Source organism: Battus philenor, unplaced genomic scaffold (assembly GCF_028537555.1).
Source record: "Battus philenor isolate CCGP_79_NKW_IND1 unplaced genomic scaffold, ilBatPhil1.0.hap1 SCAF_14, whole genome shotgun sequence".
NCBI classification, from domain to species: Eukaryota; Metazoa; Arthropoda; class Insecta; order Lepidoptera; family Papilionidae; genus Battus; species Battus philenor.
In genome coordinates this window covers 3,930,660-3,945,496 of record NW_027181676.1, presented here as the reverse complement: position 1 = coordinate 3,945,496, position 14,837 = coordinate 3,930,660, and the positions used below count along the sequence as shown (strand labels likewise).

Below are 14,837 nucleotides of genomic sequence, written 5' to 3'. Positions count from 1 at the left end.
ATCTGATCATCAGAAAAAAGGTTCACACCTTTTTTAAAAACCGAGCAGATATCAATTCATCAGTTCAATCATAAATTAAATAAGAATCTACGTCACTTCTGACGTAGATTCTTATTTAATTTATTAGCTCCCGGATTTCAAATTCGCGAGCCCTGTGTCCGAAGCAGCTGTAAAAGCCACAAAAGCAGAGGTACAAGTAGCAAGTAGGTAGGCTTTGGTAAATACTTATAATAATAGTAGGAATTTTTATATATAAATAAGCCCTATTTTATAATAAGAACGCAAAAATAAAGTACACTGGAACACACACGTAACACTTTCAATTGTCGCCAACTTTCTGACGGAGTAATCAGTAAATACACATTCTCCACAGTATTATTGTAACGATTCTTTATCCATGTAAAGATGAATACCCAAACTCACTTGACTCGCATCATCTCATTTATTTAATTTATAACATTAATTATTAAAACTACAATAAAATTAAAAATCATGTTTACTAAATAAGTTAGAAATGTATAAATTCAAAAAAAAATAATAAAAAAGTCACGTACATTATTTTATAATTACAATTCACATGATGGCCACAATAGACAAAGACAAAAAAAAAACTTTGTAATCTAATATCAATATTCAATAAAGGGTTAATAGAACAAAGTAGTTTAAAGTGCCTATCTAGAAATTCAATCTATGATTCAGTCTGTTGACAAACGGACAGAGAGGCGATCGCGTGTTAAAATGTAATATACTACAGCGAGCCACAGGTACACTGTGACGTGACAGCAGACAATATTTACGTTATGAAAATTCAAAGGAAATTTCCAAATAAGCGAAACATCCTTTATAGCCAGAATTCTCGCAATGCAAACTTATTATTTATTTGACTTTAGATTCAAGTTAATCAAACACAATACACGATATTTGAATAATAAATTTAATTTTAATCCAAATTAATTAGTCAATTAAGAAATGCAAATGTAAGCAAAAACTTGATTTAACATTGATACATGTGTTGTTAAATATTTTGCGAATTTTATATCATCAATAAATAAACAAAGATAAAAAGTATAATAATGTAACTTGTTTTTTATATTGAGAAAAAGTGTAACAATTTTTAATAGAACTCGCAAGGTACAAAATGAGTTGAAAACATCTCTTTAATTAAAATTGTCATTGTATTTCATTACAAAATTACCAAATAAAGGCTTTCAATCTAACTTCTGATGCGAGAAGCTTTTACTCCCAAAGAAGATACTGGAGTGGTATCATATACATGACAACCTTAGCCATGAACACGTCATCTGCTTACTAAATTAAAAGGTAGTTGGTTATTTTTTAAAGCTCTAAAGGAGATGAATGTATGGCTTATTGCTGTCAATTAATGTATGGTACAACCTATCTTAAATCAATGGCTTCAGTAATATTATATAACGTAATGATAACATAGTAACAAAAAGCTATATATTCACCATTTAAAGCTTATACATATATCAATCACCTTGTATATTGTAACAATTTGTTTCTACTACATTTGTAGTTTACATTGCATTTACTAACTCGCAAATTGCCTGAAACACTGAAGCGTTGTCTAACCTATGAGCACGGCTAATGAAACTTGATATGTGCTTTTAGCTCCTTTGTTATATTTACACAGAGATTTATATACCTTTAGTTACTTATCAAAAAATATTACTTAAAAACAACGATATTTATTCACTAATTGTATAATGTCTTTTTAACTTTATGAATTCGAAATTCTGACATTAATACAAAATAGAACAAATTCCGTTAGTTCAAAAAAGTCGTATAAAAGATGGCGTACATAATAGAACAGATTAAAAATCTAAATAATTGAACTGCTATCATTTATAACATCAGCCGACAGACGCCCACCGCAAGACATAAACCTCCCCCAAAAATGATCGACCATGCGCTGCCTGCATCCAACGATTTTCCAGAACCTTCGTCGGCTGTCCACCATAGTGGAGAAGCTGCCCACGTCGCTTCTACCAACTCGTGGTCATTATACGAAAACTTTCCGGCCGTTGACATTGGTTCTTCTGCGCATTTTCCCATTTCTATTTCTCGCAAAGAATCTCCAACCATAGCCCTTTCCATTGCTCCTTTGGTGACCTTAAAGCCTTCCTATGAGACATCGTAAACGACCAACGACGAAGACTCGAACTTCTATCATTAATTGCGACTATTTATATATAAATCTAATATTTTATTACGTTTTTAATATCAAAAGATGAAAAGTATATATATACAAAGATATCATGATTTTATAGCAAAAAAATTCTTTGTCGTGCAACAACGTGTAATACATAAAACGTTAAATACCTCCAACTTGTTTCAGCTGTAATGCTATAAGAATTTTTTATTACGATCGCATACTTTTCGAATCGACGTATGAAAGTATTCCACGTGGAACGACGATAATATTCAAAAAAAGAAGCGTAATTTTTGACATTTTATAAAAGTAGGTTTTATATTTTGGCATGTAAAGAAGATTACTGCTAAAGAAAAACATCTGTATACAACTCTTAAATGTTAAAGAAATCCATATAAATACTATAGACAATAACTAGAAAAAAAAGAAACAATTCATATAGACGTACAAGAGCCGGTCTTATCGCTCGAGGCGATCTCTAACAGACAACCTTTAGATGGAGAGGAGAGACATGAAGGAAAGGGCAGTTTAGGGTGTACATACGTACAAATGCATACATTATACAAACATACCTATAAAAATATATACAAATAAACCTATACACAGATACATACACCACTATACACACATACATACATACAAGATTACTTATATAAACATACATACAAATACATTTGCGTGGAAAAAACATTACATTAATACGAATAAATAACAGATTCTGCACAATATTCTACTTTCGAAGCCAAGGAAGTGCTCTTTTATCATATTTAAACGATAACAACGATTTAGCGCATCTTATTGGTACTGGTAGCTCATTCCATAACATGACAGTGACAACAGTAAAAGATTTCTTCATAAACATAGTAGAATGAGCAGATAAAGTCAATCTCAAGTTCTCCGATGATCTAAGCAAGTTATGGTGGGAGTCAGTTAGAAAAAGAAATCTAGATTTAAGATAAGCTGATTAAACAAAATACTATAGAGAAGGGAAAGGATGCGGGCATTCCGGTGAAGTCGAATCGGCAACCAATTGAGCTTATTACAAAATTCAGAAACATGGTCATATTTGCGCAGTGCAAATAGGAACCTAATACAAAAATTCTGAAGGCGCGTTATTAAGTTGTTCTTCAGTAATATTGATATAATAGTCATTTTATAAGTATTGGAATGTTGTATAAATGTAATATATAACAATAATTTTTTTTTGAAAACAAAATACACGAAAGAGGTTCACATGGAAAATAATATTCGAGAAATTGCTAGAAAAATAATCAAAATAATAATTTTTTTATTCATACAAACCTACATAGTAACAAAAAAAGTCGTGTTAGGATTAGTCCTACAGTTTACGAAACAGAAATTATATTTACGTAATCTTTGCTTAATATTAAAACGTTAAGACGTAGACGAATAGTTAGTATTCCATGGATTCGCTGTAATTGCCAGGTCTATCACGTTGTAGAGAGAGGGCTTGGGGCTGACGACCCGTAAATCGGGTTATGTGGGAGGCCCTAAATTAGCTGAAATTCGCTCTTGACTTGACTTAATCCTACAGCAGGCTATAGAGATTTTTTCCTGTATACAATAAATAAAATGATAACTCTAGATGATGTGTTATTTATTTTTCAATATATAGATAAAACGATTTTGTTTTGTATTTATGATATTCTTATATTGACGGGAGGATCGACAGTGCATTTTAATTTCAAGACAAAGTATTACACTGGACTTATGACACATAGAAGGGCCACACAGAGGGTCAATACAGTCTACCTAATCCCAACACCGATTATCCTTGGAAGAACACATATACTTCAGTCCTAGAATATTTTGTTTTTCTTGAACATTAGTAAGATGTATCAGTAAAATTAGATTAGGGCCGCTTAGAATCGGTTTTATTGGAAGTCAATGGAAGAGACTGAGAGCAGTGGACACCCTACATAATAATAAATATATATATATATATGTATATATATGTCGCTGTCTTAGGTCCCTCGGCGCACGAATGACAACGAAATTCATTTTAAAACACGCAGCCCGCGCCTCGTGTGCGACGTAGTACCCCACACATATGCGCGACTCGGAACGGGACTCATATATCAATTAGTTCATACAATACGTCAGGCGCCACCGACGGCGGTTTTTCTTCGAGCCCTGACTTCTACGATACTTTAAAAGCCAGAAAGGCTGATAGGGCCAAACAGCAGTCATATATACACATAATCCTTCACCACTACACTATATAGGTCGACAAAGTGGATATAGTCGACACAAGTTAGGATAGTTTCTAAATCATTGTAGCGAAATATAATCCGATTAATCTACCGAACTTCTGTCGTTTCGCTCCAAATTCGCTCATGTAAGTTTGAACAAAGCAACCAAATATATATACATATTTATAAATATATCGCGTTCTAGTAAGAACGCTCCATATCACTGGCCACTATCATCATCAGTATTTTTAAGAATTTATTATTATTCTTTCGAATTTAAATTCGAACGTCGATTTAAATTCAACACTGACAGTTAGTCGCAGCTACTGTTATATAATATTCACAACTGACTTTTATTTTCTTCGCCAATAAAGAAGGAAGAATTACGTGCACAGGTGGTTTTCTAATATCACCCGCAAAATACGTTTACATGTCAATCCAGAAAATCGATCGAATCCTAATATTACTAACTTCGTTTTCTTTTATATTATATAAAGGCAAACGATACTTTTAATGTCTTATAAGACTTTATAGTATGCTTACCAGAATTATTATTGATAAAAATTTTAATACAACCGCTAATGCAACAGTTACAATATTACCTGCTACAATACTACATAGTAAACAAGATACAATATCACGAATTAATAAATAACCTATTATATAAATTAAAAGTTATCTGAATCGAGTGTTATAGTACCAAATGATGAGAAGAAGTAACAATTCATCTTTCTCATCATTTTAGCCGTAAGACGTCCAGTGTCAGACATAGGTCTTCGCTATAGAAGCCGAATAGGATCGATTGAAAGCGGCCCACATCTAGCATTCTGAGATTCATTGTAACAATACATAAACCCTTTAGTTTATAAATTACTAATACATAAATATTGTTTTCTTTTTTAAATATCTACTGGGAAGCATAGGCCTCCCTCAAAGATACCTATGGGGGATACACCATAATAACAACGCTTGTTAAGCGAGTTAGCCATCGCAATGTGGTATTATGGTACCCAGAGGGCGTTTCTGTCCATCCTTTGGAAACTTGTTTATGAGCAGCCGCACATAATTGATGCACAATGTGTATATTATATAAGATTGTATCCCAGGAGACTCTACTGCCGGGATACCATTCATTAAGTGCATTCTAAGGAAATACCGCAGTAAAGTATTTGTTAAATTATGAAATTGTACCGTTCAGCTTGTGGGCGGACAGACGTCTTATATTGCATTCTAAGGAACAAAAACAACTATACAACAGTTTATGCAGTTGATTACCTAAACACTACGGAGAAAATCGTCACGTGGCAGCCATCTTGATTAACCGCCATGTTCAAAATATTTAGGTCTTAATTAATAAACCTAATGCAGTACGAAAAATGGCCATATTTAACCTTGACCTGAACGTATAATTTGAGGCGGGGTAATAGACGAATAATGATTATTCATCGGGTCGGAGCTTTTTTTTAATAACAGCTCGAATATTTCTATACGCATTGTATTATCTTTAATCAACGTTTTAATAAAAGATACAGTTCGTGATATGTAACTTCTGATTATATTTGAATTTGATATCTGGTTTTACGAAGAGGAATATTCTTCAGTATTATATTATTATTTCAATGTTATTTTAGTAGCAGTTACTAATAACAAAGGTTTGTTTGTAAATAAATTATTGATTTTTATTACTTAGTTTGAATATATGTATCTTGATCGAAGTATTTGTTTTTTTTTAATCTTATTAGGAGTTACTCGCCGGCGGTTGGAAAAAAAGGTTTTCGATTTGCGTTCACGAGCATGTAATCACGACATAGTTAAGTTCGCCGGAAGTCGCTGAATGAATGCAGTGCACGACAGGTGATTGTGGTGATTGGTGGGAGAAGCTTACGCCTTGTGGTTGGCATCAATCGGCTGGTATGATGATAATTGTAAGTTGCCTATCCTGTTCTGATTAATATTGGTGACAATGGATTGTGATTTAAGACATACTGATGACAGTTTTAAACACCAACACAAATAGGACTTTTCTAGAATAAATATTCAAAGTATCAAACAATGAATGCTATGTATATGAATAGTTTCCTATTGTATTACAGGTGCTAAAGCAAATGGTAACGTTACATCTAAACTGTGAAGAATGGTCTCATTGATGTATGTATTTTGATAATTTTTTTAATCCTGAGAAACAAACAATGTTTAATGTAACCACAAGCCGTCTGTGTCACGAAGTGAATACTGTTACGCGATAATTAATGACAGCTAACAACTATTTTTTTTTGGTCATTGACTAATAGTATTTATTCGTTGACGACAGATTTACTTGATTCAAGATGGCAAAACATTGTAGACAGATAGCCTTGCTTGCTAATTTCGCTTTACTGGATCTTTATTTATTACACCCTGCTCTTAGAATTTTCAAAACGTGACCTCAAATATGGCAGCTGTTTATTTATTTCTTTATTCACTCACTTTATCATTACTTGCTTGATTATTTGTCTATGTCAATAGTAGAATGTCATAAATTAATCATGTTATAAATTAATATCTCCTATTATTGTTTTCTTTAACTTATACTACAGCAACGAGGACTCCAAGCAAGCCTAGATAGAAGAGAATATATATATATATATATATATATATATATATATATATATATATATATATATATATATATATATATGCACATAATAATTCAGTATGTATTGTCAAACTATACAAAGTCTACCCGTAAAAAATTACTAATTTTATGTAGTGTAGAAAACAAGTATAGCATGTTTATTTTTATTTCTGACCAGCTTTTTTTTTTCGCAGCCATTAAACATTAGCTTTTTAAACATTGTACTACTCACACAACACGTTAACAAAATTAATTTAATCAAACAACCTAGTAATTTATATTTAAAAATAAAATATTTGTATTAATTCGATCTAGACGCTATTATATATTCTGAGCGTCCCGAGGTTACGCGAATATCAAATGCTACGACCGCATTGTGTATTGATAAATAATTTAACTAAAAATTTATGAAAATAAACTACATACCATATTATCAAAAGGTATTGCGTGACATTTAGTACTAAATGTTGTATCTCTTTCTTTCTCTTTCTCCCTCTCTCACTATATATATGTACATATATAGATTAGTGACTATATATCCATATATATATATATATGTATATAGTCAATGGTCCACCATTAAACGAGTTTTAAAAAGAGTGAATAAATAAGAATTATTTCGAGTACTCGGCGACACACATTGCACATCGACCTTTGGAAAGAGACAATCGGTTAATTTCAGCCTCGTAGAGCACTATCACTGTCCCACACTACCTGTTACGTATGGTCAGTCATTGTGTTTCGTGCGACAGAGATAACGCTCTACGAAGCCGAAATTAGCCGATCGACTGTTTCCAAAGGTCCATGTACAGTATTTATCACCGGGTACTGTACAGATTTCCTCAGAGTGGCCTTTTGATATTATTTTTTTTTATTCCCACAATCTAAAGACAATAAATTCTGTTACGTAAATAGGTAAGAATTATTGTATTATAATTTTATTATTTACATGTTTATACTATAAACACAATGTTTAAATGAAAAAAAAAATAAAAGAATGATTATAAATATGAATTTATTGAAGCTACTGCTGTAAATACAGTTACTTTGTAATTCCTAGCGTATTTTTTTATATTTTATTTGGTTTATCGGCAGTTGTTATAAACATCATTATCGTCATTTCAGCCGCAGGATGTCCACTGATAAACATATCCCCCATAGATATCCAATAAGGCTGGTTGGAAGCGGCGTACATCCAGATTCTGCAGACGATTTTAACAATATCTTCGGTCCATCTTGTGAATTGATGCTCTAAACTGCGCTTGTCTCTACTCCAGAAACCCCCCAAACCTTTACGTGACAAATATAACGTCAGCAAACATTCCACCATATATAAATTTTACGAATTATATCCGCTTTTGTCTTTTTTTAATAACTCATTAAAATCACTTTGAAACACAATCACATCTGAAAATTTTACGGTGTTAGTGACTCTGAAAACATATTTCTTAATGCATTTTTATAATTAAACTATTTTAACAAGCTCATATGAAGACTAACCATATTAAATTTCAACAATCTTTGTTCATAATCATTAAGTGTATATAAATTAAAAATAGTTATATATAAATAAAAATAAATTTCAATAATAATAATTAAATCAGTTAAAGTCAAATTTGTGCAAATTAAATTGTTTAAAAGCATTAATATTAATTACCGCTGAATATAAGACGTGTTAAATCACTACCTTTTTTTAAAATAGTTAAGAACTATTTACTAAACTTATGATTATTTATCCTTTAATTCATTTCTTTTTCTTTCCTTGTTTATTTGTTCTTTCTGAGGTAAGTGCGATCAAAGTCAGTCTGATGTTTTTATTTATTACTTTATTACATGTATAAAATGTATTACACCGTATTTATTATAAGTATATATTTATCTTTATGTATGTATGTTTTGTACACATTAACTACCTATTTTTTACACTTCTCCCGATTCCATACTATGGTTGTCAGTAAGAAATTGTCACGTATGATAAGACCACCCGTTGCACATTTTTTATTTATTTTTATGGAACTCTAAATAAGAATAAAGAATATTAAATAAAAATTAAAATAAATAATGTTTCTCATTTATTTTAGACGGTAAAAACAACATTAAATAAAACAAAAGATATGTGAAAAGTTATTTGCGGGCATCGTTGAAGAAAATAAACATTTATTTGGGAAATATTGTAATACTTAAAATTTGGAGTTTCTATTGTGTAAGCCCTGTAATATTTACATATATTATAGATTCTTCTTCTGTGTTCACAGTTCTAACAAAACTACTTCTCAGAATCTTGTGGATTTATTGCGTGGGTGCCGTAGCTATCGGCATCCGGACGACCCGCGTAGCAGGTTTAACCTTCCTCGCGATATATTATTGTTCACCTTCACCTACTAGAATCCTCTTCCAATGTAACCTAATTTCTCCAATCCTACCAATGTTACCATTCCAGAAGGAGCATATTATAGAGAAATTTCGCTGTTATGTATATATATCTCCGAGTACGGTACATCACCTTATTCGACTTAGAGTCGTTCCCTCCAAGGGCAGATCTCAATTCAAGTGATGGTCGTAAAAAGTTCATTTCAACAACACAGCGTACAGACAAGGTGTCCCATAAATAAACGTCAAGTCAAAATTTAGTGATTGGGCAAGTAAGTACTAACTAACCCCATAATTTTAATTAAAAAAGTCAATAATTCGTAATTTAAAATGATTGCCATTAAAAAAAAAGTTAATGCATTTTATACTACAAATCGTTTCATATCTACTTTTTTTCATTTTCATGTTACCGTGAGCATCCCTTCTATATATCAAAAATGTTTACTCCAAGGGCCTTATTTTGGAAGAAACAAGAACTTTCTGTCAAACCATGTTCTCTTAATTGTTTATAGATCCCATTAAAATCAATAGTTTTGAAAAAAATATAACTTTTTTGTAAAATTTTCTGGGCTGCCACTGCTTGCTTTATCGACTTGACGTTGATTTATGGAAACCTCTACGTATCTTAGTTTCTTATTACAAGACAAGGCGTTATGTTTAGATATGTATACTCTTAAAGCTATAAAAGTAATATAAATGTTCATCAACAACATCAATCGAACACTCATAACAATACAAACTATAATATACACGATATAAATCAAAACGTAAACGTCGATATCAAACCCCAACGTACTTGTTCGTCGCAACATTAAGTTAATTTTTACAAATTAAATTTCCTAAGTGGGTCACCTTCGAGGCAAAGATATGCGATAGTACAAGAACTGGGGCACTCCACTAAATAACCCTCTGTACTACGGGCCACGTTGCGTCTTATATAAAGATTTGTTGTACATAAATATAAAACTTTATAGAAATTTTATCCCGCTTATTCAACATACGAAATATATATAAATTTAAAAGCTATAAAGGGTCGAATTTATGGCTATTATTTGTAAGTTGAAAATTTCAAAGTTATATATAAAGTTATCTTCCTGAAATAGATTACACATTTTTATTTCTATTGTATCTTGTGCATCAGGTCAAAAACATTTGACGGTACTAAGTCTGCGGAGAAGGATAGTAAACAATAATCAATTCTCATTTTTAATAATCTGAATTATGAAAACTCTTTTCTTAATATATTTTCACAAGAAAACGTTGATTTTTAAAAAGGTTTTATCATTTATTAATTTACAGGAAATAAGCTATACATAAATCCTATTAAAAGTTTATTTCTGTAACTAATCAACCAGTATATACAGGCTTACCTTTAGAATATTTAGAGTCACAGAAATATCACATTACCACAAAACAATGTTCAAGTAAAATATATATGTAAAATGTAGATTAAAAATATGCTTCATTGTACAGATTAATTAATCATGTTTTTCGCTAGAATTTGTTGCTAATCTTTAAAAAATACGATCACGTTTCTGTAATTAACTGCCATATGGTAACATCATTGTGAAGTCCAATGACATAGCAAAATTGACTTTTATATAGAACATGTTAAAACATACAACAATTCAGAACAAAGGGATAGTTTCAGAACGAAGCAAACGTTTTCGTACAAGCATAATAATACGTGTCTGATCAAAAGCAAAAACAAAAAAGAAATTTTAATATTTCTACTCCAAATTTAATTGTTTTTACGAAGAATTTAATAATTAATTCACACAAATGCGTAGTTGATTGCGTAAGTATTATTTAAATTAAAATTTTAAACACATTTTTATAGACGTCGATGTGATAGAAACAAAATAAGATCTAAATTATTTCATTCATATTTCTCCTGGATTTAGACTTCTTTACAGAATAAAACTTAGAGTCAAAAGTCCGTTACATATTTATAAAGAATGTTCGAGATCTATTGTCGGAAGAATCGTCGTATTTTATCTCTAATAGCGAATTATATCGTTTATGTTATAAATGTATATGTAATTTAAGTATACAATTTTTATTTTAATTAAAAAAATCTGTAACATTTATACACCTATAAACTAGTTATATCTGCAGCGACTTCGATTGACTGATATAGAATGTCTACAATAAATTAAGTCTGCCATTACACAAGTTGTAAAAAGAATGACTAAATAAATAATAATGAACAACATATGTATTTATTTAATCTTGTTTTCGTTTCTTGTTGTTTCTTAAACTTTATGGCAGTGGGCAATGATTTACTACGACGGTACATAAATTATTTAAATATCGAAATAAAAACAGTTAAACGAAGAATTTATTTCATCGTAAAATATATTTTTGTCAGCTCATTAATATACATACTTCGACTTCTTTCGGATTATCAAAATATTATATCTAAATTCCTTATCCATTATGGTCTTCTGTATTAAAGTTTTAGAAGTTATCCACTCGGCACAAAGAATTTATATCAATCTATGTTAGGAAACTCAAAGTTATAAATAGTTTCAATTAACTGACACATTAAAGAGATTCAAACTTTTGTTTCGTAAATAATTACGGGAAATTCTTATTAAGTGTTTATCAGCATTTTAGATCATAAAACCAATTTTTGATTCTTATTTCTTATTTTTTCTCGGTATTTTTATTTCTTTACGATATTTAGGACGAAATTTTTTTTATTATTAGTTTATAATTTTTTTATAATATTCGTAGCATTGTAATTCTTATGAATTATTATATGTTTATAAATATCTAATAAATCGTACTGATTGGTTAATAAATGTATATGATTTATATGTTTGTTACTCAAAAATTAAGGTAAGTATATTGGAGAATATTTTAACAAGACATTTTACACTCAAAAATGTCATCTAATAAAGAAAAAAAGTAATAAATCAAGTTGGTTCACTATAAAAGTTATGTTATATAATTACTTAATGTCTTATTAGATAGAATATCGTCATTATTATGTAATAACATTATTATAATAGTAGAAAAAATTCATGTATATAAGGCTTTAAAAAACGTCACATTTTGCATTAAAGATGCCACACTGCATGTCAATGCATCAATTAATGCCATAAACAAGCCAATTTGTAACAATTTCAATATGTAATTACCAAAATTTTACATAAAGGGTCCACTAATCTCGAAAAAACGATGCATGCAAGGGTGCGTTCATGTTAACGATTTACAACATTACTTATAAGGTGAAATGTTGATAGCCCCTAGACATGAAACGATTTGCATTAGTTATACGTATCGGTCCACTAAAAGCTGAAACGATACCCGAAAAAAAAAATACACAGCGAGCCGTGGCTAATGGTTAGTAATTGGAACAAGGTCGTAGCGCGGCATTTGCAGTGGCAGCGGTATCTTTACGTGTAAAATCAATATGGCGGCGGCATATCTTCGTCGCACGCAATTATAAAAAAAAAATTATTCATACCAGTGTAATGAGTAAAAGTTCGTTCACCTCAAATCGAATCAGCTTGCGAATTATCCGGCTCCAAGAAGCACTTATTAACTACGCGTTTCCGCAACACTATCTGATGTATCGCTTATTGGCGGTGGACAGCGAGTGTGAACTGCACATGCCTTCCGCGCCTATGCATCTTTAACACTGACAGCAAGGACGTGGAGTTATAGCTTAACCGTAAAATGCACTACAAACAGTCGTAATAACGTCCGCTTTAATCAGAACTCTGTGGTAAATATAAAAAAATATATATATTATCTGTGATAATTGACACCAGTTGTTTACAGGCTATGTCTCTTATCGTAATCATGTATTCAAGTTGAAGTATGTCATTATAAAAAAGCTTAATTTAAACAAAAATTGTTATACCTTTCTTTAGGATACGATTAGATTAGAATAAGATTAGGAACTCTTTTGTGGACAACTGTGTACTGTTTCACTATTCCGAATGTCTCAATTATCTTATGATAAACTACTACTATCACAATGTAAAAGTTTGTTTTAGGTGACAATAAAGCTGTTATTGTAGTTATAGTTATAATTGTTCTAATTACTGTTTTAAGAATGTTTGCGGCTGCTATCGCTGTTATCGTTTATTGTGGGCTCTTATCAGATCACAGCTTGTTTAGAATCCTAGTTGCTTTAAGATAAAAAGTCATTATGGAGGTACTTTATTTGATTTTAGTTTGTTGTTTTTAAAGTATACAAATGATCCGAAATTAAATGTTATATGTATGTATAAATAAAATTGTAAAATAGCTGAACATTTAGATGATTAACATCAATTTTTATGAGAGATGTCATTTAAGCGAGCCTCAAAGAAAAAGATATTCAAATATCTCAAAATATTGAAATACGAATCACACAACTGCCACCGCCAAATTACTCAACACGTGTTTCACCCCTCCAAGGGGCATCTTCTGGAGTTATGTTACACCGATTAGTGCCAAACACATAGTTTTTGTGTCTTTGTTGCACGACTACCACTGCATGAGCGGAAATGGCTAAATATTAGTCCTTTTCTTACTTAGGATGGACTTCCGCAAGGTAACGCCTGATTCCATTAAATATCTAGGAGTATATAATATTGTAATGGTATACTGTATATGTTAAACAATGTTAAAAATGTATTTGAAAGGAAAGTAGCAGATTAGGCACAAACGACTGATAACTAAATATACATTACTAAAATCATGAAAAGGTTACGATACTTTAATAACGATACAAAATTTTTGCTGTCCAATTTACACTTCGAAATTTTTTACAATTCATTAGTTATTACAGCTTCCTATAGTTTCAATATTCTCAAGGCGTACCGATCAAGCTCCTTAAGATCGTACGCGACTTCCTGTTGAACCGAACTTGTCTTCGCCCCCGCCCCGACATCATCACTCCATCCACATCAAACCCTTCGGAACCACTTCACCCGGATCATTACCAGTGCGGAATAATTATATCGTAACAACGATTGCCACAGCGACCTCAATTTTCCATCAGTTCAGGAATCTTTTAAGGCTTGCTCAAAGACCTTCTCTGAGACACCCTCTGTACACCTCAGTCACAGTGAACGCATCTCTCTCAAGACCAGGAAAGAGTGTCCTGAAGACGTCCTCACTAATCACAACACACACAGACTTGTATTTAATGGAATCAGGCGTTACCTTGCGGAAGTCCATTCTAAGTAAGAAAAGGACCAATATTTAGCCACTTCCGCACATGCAGTGGTAGTCGTGCAACAAAGTGCACCGCCCGCCAGCCCGCTGATAAATGAAAAACTCTGTGTTTGGCACTAATCGGTGTAACATAACTCCTGAAGATGCCCCGGAGAGGGGTGAAACACGTGTTGAGTAATTTGGCGGTGTCAGTTGTGTGATTCGCATTGTTTGCCGCATACGCATTTATCAGCGGGCTGGGGGTCGGTGCACTTTGTTGCACCACTACCACTGCATGTGCGGAAGTGGC

General features: G+C 31.7%; 1 protein-coding gene across 1 annotated transcript in view; it reads right to left on the bottom strand.

Annotated features, from left to right (window-relative positions):
* Window positions 1-12,947, bottom strand: part of LOC137933679 (5'-3' exonuclease PLD3-like) — a 79,394-nt gene extending 66,447 nt beyond the window's left edge. Inside the window, exon 1 of the mRNA XM_068777689.1 lies at window positions 12,873-12,947. The gene's annotated coding sequence lies outside the window, so the exon portion shown is untranslated. The remainder of the gene's footprint in view (window positions 1-12,872) is intronic.
* Window positions 12,948-14,837: the final 1,890 nt, after the last annotated feature.